This window comes from Poromitra crassiceps (assembly GCF_964638095.1).
Source record: "Poromitra crassiceps genome assembly, chromosome: 8".
NCBI classification, from domain to species: Eukaryota; Metazoa; Chordata; class Actinopteri; order Beryciformes; family Melamphaidae; genus Poromitra; species Poromitra crassiceps.
The window spans coordinates 25,367,236-25,378,258 of record NC_139629.1 but is presented as its reverse complement, the minus strand read 5'-3'; the positions used below and the strand labels follow the sequence as shown (position 1 = coordinate 25,378,258).

At 43.7% G+C, this 11,023-nt stretch overlaps 1 long non-coding RNA gene across 1 annotated transcript; it reads left to right on the top strand.

Moving 5' to 3' along the window:
* Window positions 1-5,163: 5,163 nt before the first annotated feature.
* LOC310781053 lies at window positions 5,164-10,612 on the top strand. The gene is made up of 5 exons (XR_014552947.1): window positions 5,164-5,300; window positions 6,273-6,321; window positions 6,750-6,857; window positions 7,699-7,811; window positions 10,036-10,612. It is a non-coding gene; the product is annotated as an uncharacterized lncRNA (long non-coding RNA).
* Window positions 10,613-11,023: the final 411 nt, after the last annotated feature.

Here is an 11,023-nt window from a genome sequence, read left to right as displayed (position 1 = left end):
AGCGTTTCTGTACAGCTCTTGTGGATCTTAGGAAGAGTGTAAAACACAGGGCGCACAGGATGTTTCTGTAGCATGATTGTTCATCCTGACTATTAAACGAAGAACTCAAAGCTGAACTTAAAAAAGCATCGACCCTCTGTAGAAATTTAACAGATTTTCTTAATAAATCGCGTCACCAGGCTCTTCTCGGCGAGAAAGAGGAGATTTCCCTCGGCTCGTGCACGAGCGGGCCTTTGACAGAGAGAGAGAGAGAGAGAGCGAGAGAGAGAGAGAGAGAACTCTCTCTGCATTTCACCACATACAGCCCCCGCTGCTCTGTGTCACTTCCTGAAACTCTTTGCTCTTAAATGTTAATATAGGCTACTTGGCCAATACGTATCTATCATACAAAATAAAACAAGCGGCCAAACGGTAATGTCTTCATTTAATGTAGAACGCAAAACATCGTTAAACCCGCATTCCTGTGATAAAGTTAACAGTCGGCTTTAAACGGAGGGTGGTGGGAGGGACTATTTTATTTTGTGGAAGACTGATTTACAGTATGAATAACAGACATTTAGCCATTTAGATTGAGTGACCACAGTCATTATATGCAACCTTGAGTTTGCGCAAGGTCTCTCTCTTATATCTCACCCAGAGAGGGGCCGTTGTCATCGTAATGTGTTGTGTTCAATAATGTTGTTCAGCTAATGTTTAATTTAATGTTTTCTAGATACTGGTCACAATCTATCCAAAGCTGTATAACAATAATTGTTTTCTTGGCTTGTCATCCAGTGTACATTTTGTGATTAAAATCATTTTGTTGTTTTGAATTTCTTGTGTTACAACTATTGTCTTTGGGGTACAGGGTTTTGTTAAAACTAAAAACAAGTCTCCAGGAATTTCGAGCATAAAGGTAGGCTAATAGAATCACCACAGATCCATTGATTTTGGGTTGATTTGAATAATCTTTAGTGTGGAATGACTATAATATCGGCTGAAAAGAATGACACATTGGCTGATGTCATATTTCAGGATATAATTGCTTACTAACAAAGTAAAGATGAAAATAATGGAGAAAATTAAAAAAACGAGTGCTTTTTGTAATAGAAAATGGCTATAAATCATTTGGAAAGGTTTTGTAAGTGTATTTCTTAACATGGGGTTGTCAACACACATGTTCTGTGTACCTGGGATGAATTTATTGACAGCCTACGCAACCCACTGAGGACTTTGAGGAAAAAAAACTCTTTCACATTTTTCGGTCAAAAAATAAAGGCTTCATATACAAAAATGGCCACAACTTTTTTTCGCGAGGTTTCCGGCAGAGCAGACCTCTCATTCAGTGGACCTTAATGTCCAAATGAAGAGATAAAACACAAACAAAAAGTAGGCTATAGCATGCCATGTCAGGTCCTCTCAAATTTTGGGTGACTGGATCCCTGACTATAACAGCTCTCCTGTCCGGCAGCTGCCAAGTTGCCCAGCCTCATCTTCGCCCCCACTATAATAAAAGGCACATAATAAACACACCGTAAAGAATGTATACTGAACTTTCGTAGTCGACAAGTTAGGAATTAATTGACAGGTAGGAAACACCAGCGGCGGCGGGCCGAAGGCTAGATAGAGCAAAGCTGGATCCCCTCCAAACCAGGGATCAGACGGACCCACTCCACCTTCTTTCATAATAATACTTTCTCAACACCACTGATCTTTGCTTCACACCGGCAGCCCTAACGGCCGGACTGCACAGGAAGAGGCAGAAACTGAACATCTACCGACCCTGTGTGGCTGCAAGGTGGAACTACACTGAACCCTCCAACACAGGATTTCGGCAGGTGGATTAACATTGAGGCGATCAATGTGTTAGGGTTAGGCTATTACCCCTGTCAGTGGCCCTGACCAAGGCAATAGACCCTTCTCACGGGGGCCATTTTGTGTCGAAAAGGCAGGGTAAACACAGGTGCAAGCAAAACACTAATGAGGGTTTCTGACGTTCACATAGCAGTTTGGTTACATTTCCGAGGTCAAGCTTCCTGGCAGTACTACACTGTGTGAAATCACTCTGCATCACACACATACACACACACACACACACACACACACACACACACACACACACACACACACACACACACACACACACACACACACACACACACACACACACACACACACACACACCCACCATGCGCGCGCCCACACACACACACACACCACGCACGCACGGACGCACGGACACACACACACACACACACACACACACACACACACACACGCACGCACGCACGCACGCACGCACTGTATAGCACCGCATCATTACGCATTTCTGGAAGTGAAAACAGGCTATTTGAAATAGACAGCACAAAATATATTAAAGTCAAAGATACAAGCCTTGTATCTTTGAAAAAATTAATCAATAACAGAACACAGATAGCCTCTTACCAGAAATATGTCGGGATTCGCGTTCGGGGAGCTCTTACAGGTGCGTGCAGTGGTCTCCGGGATGCGTGATTTCTAACCCCACATAAGATAGGCAATAACCACGCCCTGTGCCCGCCTACGCAGCAGTCAAGCGCCGGGATTGGCCGCTCACGTGAGCCAATGGGACGGTGATTACTTGACAAGCTCCTGGTGCGTGACAAGCAGACTGACAAGGCTTCAGCCTGCATGCAGCTCAGCGTGCCGCTACAACATGATTTCGGTAAAAGGGTAAATTAACAATGTTTTAACAAATTTTTCTCCATCAAAACTTCTTAGCAAAACTAACACAGTTAGATTGTTTTTATAGCACAACTTTTTTCATCTCGTCTTAATCTGATATTTGAGGCAATAATTATCTTTCTCCTCAGAAAGCCCTGTGAGAAAATCCTATCAACCCCAAGAGTAATATCTCTGGGTTTCCTGTTTTGAAGGTCTGCTTTGAATAGTAGCCTATAAAATAAATACCTGGTTTCTTGACGGATCTGGCTAGACTGGTTTTAGAGATTAATTACTTTAGGTTTGAAAATGCATTTTACTTGCAGTGTCAGGGTGTTCACTGCATGAAAAGCCTGTTATGCGGGCCAATGCAGAACTGCAAAACGTTAGCTATGCAGCACTTTCTGGCACTTTGCAGCTAGCACAGAATAATCCCACTTATTACCACATATACCTCAATAGATTACCCCCCCCCCAGCCCCCTACTGTGGGAGGCTTTTATATGTCAATGGGCATGTTGTGATGCAAATCACAACACCCCCCCTCCCCTATCCTGGTCCAGGATGAGGGGCTTTAACACCTCAGGATGAGAGAGTTAGAGAGAGAGAGAGATCTTGAGCCCAAAATGTAAATTAATTAATTTTAACCCGCACCATACACTTTAAAAGTTCAACATTCAACTTTCAAAGTCAAGTTAAACTGTTTTTATTTATAAAATGCACAGTAGTATAATACAAGGTCATTCTGAAAAATGAAATTATGACAAGGCAAGCAATTACAGAAGAATGCATTCACCTTCTTCTGAAATAAGTTTATAATGTAAGGTTCAGTTAATATAAGAACAAAGCAAGAACAATAAGGTACAGGGTCCATACAGCTTTTGAAGAGTAAAATTCAAGCACTTTCACAGGATTTGAAGCTATGCTTCTTTGTAACGTCATCACGTTATGGGACGACTGGAGGGATGACGCGCAAGGGACGGCGTCGGAGCACGATGGCGGAAATGGCGTTTGAGAGTGATTTGGAGGGAGAATCAAACAATGAAGAAGATCCGAGGTGTCTGGAAAACAAGAGAAAGAGTGTGTCGAGTGTCTCGAGCGGGTCTGCTCAGAATATTAAGAAAGTGAAAAAAGATGGGTTGGGGCCTTGGGTGGTTGGAATGAAAGCATGTTCAGAAATTGATGGAGTGTTTAGCAATCCACATGAGGTGGGAAAGTTTGTGAAAGAAGAGTTTGGAGCAGTTAAGTCTGTCAAGATAACGAGAGGTGGGATTGTTATTATTGATTGTGTGTCGAAGAAGCAGGAGTTGCAAGTTCTAGATTTATGTATGTTCAAATCTTGTAATGTGATGTGTTTCCGACTTGGAACAGGTCCAGTGACAGTGAAGAAAGGAGTGATCAGTGGAGTGCCAGTATGTGTTTACTGTGATGTATTTAAAGAAGTGGAAGGTGTATTTGAGGCAAGGAGATTGAATCGGTTTAGAGATGGTGTAAGCGAGGAGAGTACCTCAGTGTGTTTGAGTTTTGAAGGAGAAATCCCGGATCGAGTGTTTTTGGATAGTGTCAGCTATAGGGTGAGGGAGTATGAGAGGGCTCCTCTCAGGTGTTATTCTTGTCAGGAGTACGGTCATGTTGCTGCAGTGTGCAGAGGACAAAGGAGATGTGGACGGTGTGGTGGAGACGAGTGCAGGAGGGAGAAATGTAAAGACGAGGTAAAATGTCTGCACTGTGAGGGGAGTCATAGAACAGGATCAGCGCAGTGTCCACGGAGAGTTAAGGAGATTGAAGTGAGAAGGATCAGAGAGGAGAAAGGAGTGTCGTATGCTGAGGCTGTTAAGTGCAGGGAGATTGAGGGAAAGGAAAAAGTGCAAAATGAATCTGAGCAGAAGAGTGGAACTGGTGGAATTGAACGAAACATTTGTGTGGACAAGAAAGGATTCTTGACATTCATGGCCATGGTAATTAATTGTGCGGAACAGATCAAAGGAAAAAAGGAAAAGATTAAGATGATGATGGATGCAGCTAGAAGGTTCTTGAATGTTGTTGACATTTCTGGAGAGGAGATCGAGAAGGCGCTGAGGGATGAGTTCCCTCCGACTGAGTCGTAGAATGGACGTATATATCGTGAATGGGAGCACTATGGGTGATGATACATGATGAACATTGTAAATAGACTCCAATATGTAGAAGACATCAAACTCCATCCAGTTGGTGGCGGTAATGCACCTTTATGTTGGTTGCCAACCGACATAAAACACTAAAGAAGAATAAGAAGAAGACGACGTAGTTTACAGTGTGAGGCAGCAATGCACTAACCCGTGCCTAGTCTGCCGGAAATTTAAAGAAGAAGAAGAAGAAGAAGAAGAAGACGACGTAGTTTACAGTGTGAGGCAGCAATGCACTAACCCGTGCCTAGTCTGCCGGAAATTTAAAGAAGAAGAAGAAGACGTTATGGGACCTTCACATGGTCTCCCAGAGCAATCCAGATGGGTCTCGCGAGAGCTCGTAACGTGATCGCGGAAGGAGGAGATGTTGGTTTGCTGCTCTGCTGCCTATCGATGCCTGCTAACCATGGCTGATATCGACACGGACAGCCCACAGGAACGCAATACCAAGCTTTCGGTAAGAATATACATTAAATAATGATTTAAGGAGGATTCTAGGATTTAACATTAGATTAGATTATATTTTGAAGCGGAGCCTTTGTTGTCGCATTTGTTGTCGCACACGTGACATCACAGCTGCGACCAAACATGGCTGCTGCCAGTCTGTTGTTTTTCAGTTTCAGAATGATCAAAAAGCTACTGTAATTTGCAATCCATGTCCCACACAGGTTCCGAGAGGAGGGGAAACCTCTAAGCTGGCATTACGTTAAATCAAAGCTGGCGATGATGCAGTGGATATGTTTGTTGTTTGTGTTAGCGAGTTTCGTTAGCATTTAGCTCGTAGCGCGGCCTACCGGCCGCTTGGCAGACAAACTTTTACATTTACAGTCTGTGGCTTGTGATCAAACGGCCCCACAAAAGCACTTAATACACAGAGGTGGCGTAAACTTATAGAAACTAATTGAAACCCCTTTACCCGAAATGAAACATCCAGGGATTGTGTATTTAACTCCAAAAAACCACTCGCTAACGTTAAGCTAACCGCGCTAGTTAGCGTTAGCTGCTGGACCACTGAGCTAAATAAGTGCTGGACAGAGCAATCTTAACAGGCTCTAACTGCTTTCTAGCTGTAAATAATTTGTGGTAACCTTTTCCTTAAGTTATGCAGAGCAGCAACCTTTGGAAATAGCATATTTAGAGCGGAGTTTCTGGACTTGGTGAGTGTTATGTGACGCGCGTGGGGGGAAATGGCCCTCGTTTATCAGCGGAGGTAAACCAATAATACAGCATGTTTTTCTGTAGCTGTGGTCAGGAGGGAACAACTGACTGATATCAGATAGGCTATTTCATTGTCCACCTTCAAACTGATATTGATCTAAGGCATTTATCATATCTACTCTATATCTCCAGAGGAAATCTACTACAGTACCACGTCACACTTAAAGGAGAACTTCAATGAATGCTTCACAATTTTCCTCTTTTTTTACAGAATATCTCATAGCAGTGTCCCCTCTGCACCTCCTTGCCAATAGGCTATGGTAAGTTCATATTTTTGTCATATTATTGTTTATCTGTTATCATAATGTACCTAATGCATGTTTAATATGATGCTATCTGGGCAGATAACACTTATGACTTCATTCACCAAGCCAGGCTGCAGCTGTACAGCAGTTTCTTTGTTTCTTTGTTGTTGTTTTTGCTGTACAGCAGCCAGGCTGGCTGAGTGATGTCACTGGTGTTATCTGCCCAGATGGCTTTTTATTGAGCGCGTGCCAGCTGCTTTACAAAAACCAGTTTAGATGCAGCTATGTGTGGGAAAAACAAAACAAGATAATCCTATTGCTTCATACCCCTCTCACATATTAATGTGAAGTGGTCTCCAACCTGCACTGTGCTCTTTTAAGTGCAATGAACTGACTGGAAACTTTATCTTACATCTAATCTTTTCAATGTTTTTTCTCATGAGCCTGTTCACACTCCGCAGACAGCTCTACTTGCCTGACGTGGCCGGTCTCCATTCCTCCAAACCGGAGCAGCGCCAGCTGCATACTGCATGTAGCTACACTGACTATCGGCAAGTACCTCATACTACTTCACATCAAAAAATCACAACTATCTCATATCAGAGCACTCTGGACAGAGCGTGACCGATTTTCCACAGTCAGAAAATATAACGAATAAAATATGATGCATTATTATTCATTAAACCATCCAGCATTATATAAGAATTAAAAGCTCCTTCTACCACTGCAACTACCAACAGAGAAAGAATGAAAATAAAACAAGACAGACTGCCTCTGTCCCCTTGCTCTGACCAGTGTTGCCAGATCTTGCCAGAGAAACAACCAACCAGGTTAAGCTCCAGCCCGTCTGAGACCCTTCTCCCTGCCTTCCTCAGATGCCTGAGCTGGAGTAGCGGGCTGGAGTAGGTTGAACACCTGGTTGCTTGTTTTTCTGGTGAGATCTAGCTCGTAACACTGGCTCTGAACGCACTGAAACTGAATTTCTGTTCATCTGACAGTTCAGATGATGCTCCAACCATTTTTTATTAAATTTATGAACGCACAAATAAATAGCAAAACAATCAGCTGGGTCATGATTACTTTTAACTCATTAACCCATGTTCGCATAATTTAGTTATCTCTGTGTGTGGGCTCTACTAGGCTGCGTGCGAACCACATACCCTTTACAAGGATTAAACCTAAGTGTACTTCTCTCTCATACGCACACACATACACGGAACCACTGCTCTAGTGTGTCTGTAGATATCTGTATATTTTATATGCTTATATGGAAATGTGATGTTATGGAGCTGTATCGTACCAGAGAGTGAGACTAAGACAAAGGACAGTCTTCCATGGCACAATTCTGAAACAATTTTGTATTTATAACATACTACTTTAATTGTTTTTCAGCTGCCTGTAAAACGTGGTATGAGACTGTACGCCGGACCTTCCACTTCAGCCAACCTGGGCTAGAGGGGAAGGGGACAGCCGCAAAGATTTCGTGCCGGAGTCGAAGATTGAGGGTAAATAAGGGACTTACTAGACTAGGCATTAAAGGGAGAGTGCGGATTATTGGACATAATGTTTTATGAACTCCATACCAGCTGTAGAGTGTCTGGGGAGCTGACTTGCTGATCCATGATTCCCGTAGGCGGAGCTCTAGCTTGATCTGAGTGGAGAAAAACCGAGTCCCGGAGGACACTCTAGGGTCACAGAGTTATCAAGTTTTACTCCTAAAGAAAGCATGCATGTGCTATGACATCTCATTTCAACAATAAAACCGCAGTCTTGCTGTTGATCAGACCGTGCTATTTATTGGCACTACTTTCTGGCTCCGCACTGCATCCGCGGTGGTCACTATAACGCTGTGTACAGGTGTTTCAGACACAGCACGCTCTGTAGCCTTGACTTCTGTTGTGATGAAGGTATTTGAGCGTATTGTCTGTGATCACCTGTCCAATGTTGAGATGGACAGCTTCCAGTTCGCTTATCGTGCCAACAGGTCTGTCGAGGATGCTGTGTCTCTGTGTCTCCACAGCATCCTACAGCACCTGGAGGCCCCCGCCACTTACGTTAGAGTTTTATTTATCGATTTTAGCTCTGCGTTTAACACGATCGTGCCCTCCAAACTATTTGATAAACTTATGGCTCTAGGGATCAATCACTCTCTATGCCTTTGGATTCTCGACTTCCTGTCTAACAGGAAGCAAGTAGTTAAAATAGGCAACATGCTCTCTCGAACTATGACTCAACACCGGGGCCCCTCAGGGTTGCGTTCTTTCAGCCCTTCTCTTTGCACTTTATACCAACGATTTTATTTCCCACTCTCAATTTGTTTCGTTTTTTAAGTACGCGGACGACACTACGGTGGTCGGGTATATTAAAAATGGTGATGAATCTGCCTACAGGGCCGAAGTGGCAGCCCTAGTCAACTGGTGCACTTTAAACAATCTTGTCTTAAATTTAGATAAGACCAAGGAAATGATTATTGATTTCCGCAAAAGCGGCTCAGTGCCCCCCTCTCTGGTCATTTGTGACCAGCCCGTCGACAGGGTTGACAGCTTGAAATTTCTGGGCACCACCATATGCCGCTCCCTGAAATGGGAAGTCAACACTTGTAACATTGTGAGCAAAGCCCACCAGAGGCTTCACTTTCTGAGGCAGCTCAAGAAGTTTGGTGTGTCTGGGGAGGCGATGGCTCACTTCTACACAGCCACTGTGGAAAGTGTCCTCACCTTCTCAGTCACAGTGTGGTACAGCTGAGTAACTTCGTCAGATCGACCTGGAATGGGCAGAGAGAGAGGGGAGAGAGAAAGAGGTGGAGCAAGAAGACGCAGATCAACAGAGTTGGAGAGTTACTGCTGCCGAGAAGCCTAGCCTATATTAGGCTATGTCATTTTTATTTATTTTTTAACTGACAACATTGTTAGATTTAGGTTTTAACATTGTTAGTCTCTCGTACCATGGGATTTGGTGCAGTGCTCTTCTACTGAAGAGCACTGCAGTGACCAGGGTAAGAGAGACTACAGTAGGCTACCTAAATCTAACAATGTTGTCAGGTAAAAAAATAAAAATAGATACATAGACTATATTCTCCCGGTAGCTCTCCAACTCTGTTGATCTGCGTATTTTCTATTCTCTTCTCTTCATCTTCTCTCCTCTCTCTCTGCCCATTCTAGGTCAAGGTCAAGGTCTAGCTCCTCATCTGTGTATTCAGGTTCATAAAGACATCCCCTCGAATCTGGTGTAAACGGCATATATTCATTGCTTTCATAGTCAAGACATGTTTAGTATGTTTTAGTAGCCTGTTTACAGAGCGCGCTGTGTCTGAAACACCTGTACACAGCGGTATAGTGCGGAGCCAGAAAGTAGTGCCAATAAATAGCACGGTCTGATCAACAGCAAGACTGCGGTTTTATTGTTGAAATGAGATGTCATAACACATGCATGCTTTCTTTAGGAGTTAAACTTGATAACTCCGTGACCCTAGAATGTCAGTCGGGACTAGTTTTTCTCAACTCAGATCAAGCTAGAGCCCCGCCCACGGGAATCATGGATCAGCAAGTCAGCTCCCCAGACACTCTACAACTGGTATGGAGTTCATACAACGTTATGTCCAATAATCCGCACTATCTTTAAGATTACGTGATCTTTTACTTTGAAGGTAATTGTTATTGTTACTGCACCGCATGAGGGAAACTAGTTAGTTGTTTAGCAGTTACTGACTGCGTCTGATTGTGTTTACAGCTCTTCACATTGAGGGCAAGCATGCTGACTGCGAGTGAAAAGGAGATGTGGGGAGGCGTCATACCAGATCTCATGTCGGATGAGGAGGACGGCACTGTAGCTGGAGTCGATGGATGGATTGTGCGGCCACCATCTTTTCGCAGCCACGAGCTCAGTGACTTGTGTGACTCCAGGACAGGCTGGACGCCATTCCTGTCCACCCAGCTTCCCACATGACACGCCGCCCTCCGCGGCTTGGGGGACCATTTTCGGACAGACTTGCCCCCCGAAAAATGGAGCCAGAGGCCAAAAAACACTGCGTTCCCACTGGTCCTTGAAATCCTTGAAAGTTTGTGGATTTGGGGGGAGAATCTAGGCTTTAAAAGTTTGTGAAAATAGACATGTGTCCTGGAAAACTCTTTGTTGCTTTTTTCCCAGTAAGAGCTGGTGTGTGTGTGTTATGAAGAAGCGCATTTCCTGTGTGGATTTGATGTTGAGGAAGGCGTGTTTTTGTTATTTCATATTTTGAGATTGTGCATTGTTTTACAATTTCTTTTTGCAGTGTGCTGTGGTTTATATTAAAAGCTTTTCCTCAATATTCCTTGATTTATGTATTTTTTCCACTCTCCCAATACATTGATCTCATTGCAGTGTAAAATGTGTATTTAGACACAATTTATTATTATGAAATTCATTTATTATTAATAAAAGCAGCATTGTGGGGGGGCGGGGGGTTTACGTGGGGTTAGGACCTGAGCCAATCGGTGTTTATCTATCCACCCACGTGGGGGTAGGACCTGAGCCAATCGGTGTTGATATCCACCCACGTGGGCTTAGGCCCTGAGCCAATCAGCGCTGACCTATAGAATTGTACCAACCAGTCAGTTTCAGCTGTTTGTAGTTGTCATCCAATCATTACCTTCCTATATAGCCAGAGACTCCAATAGTGTGACTGAGGTGAGCCTTTGATGCCCCCATCAAAGGTGTTAAGTAGTGTCCTCTGTCATTT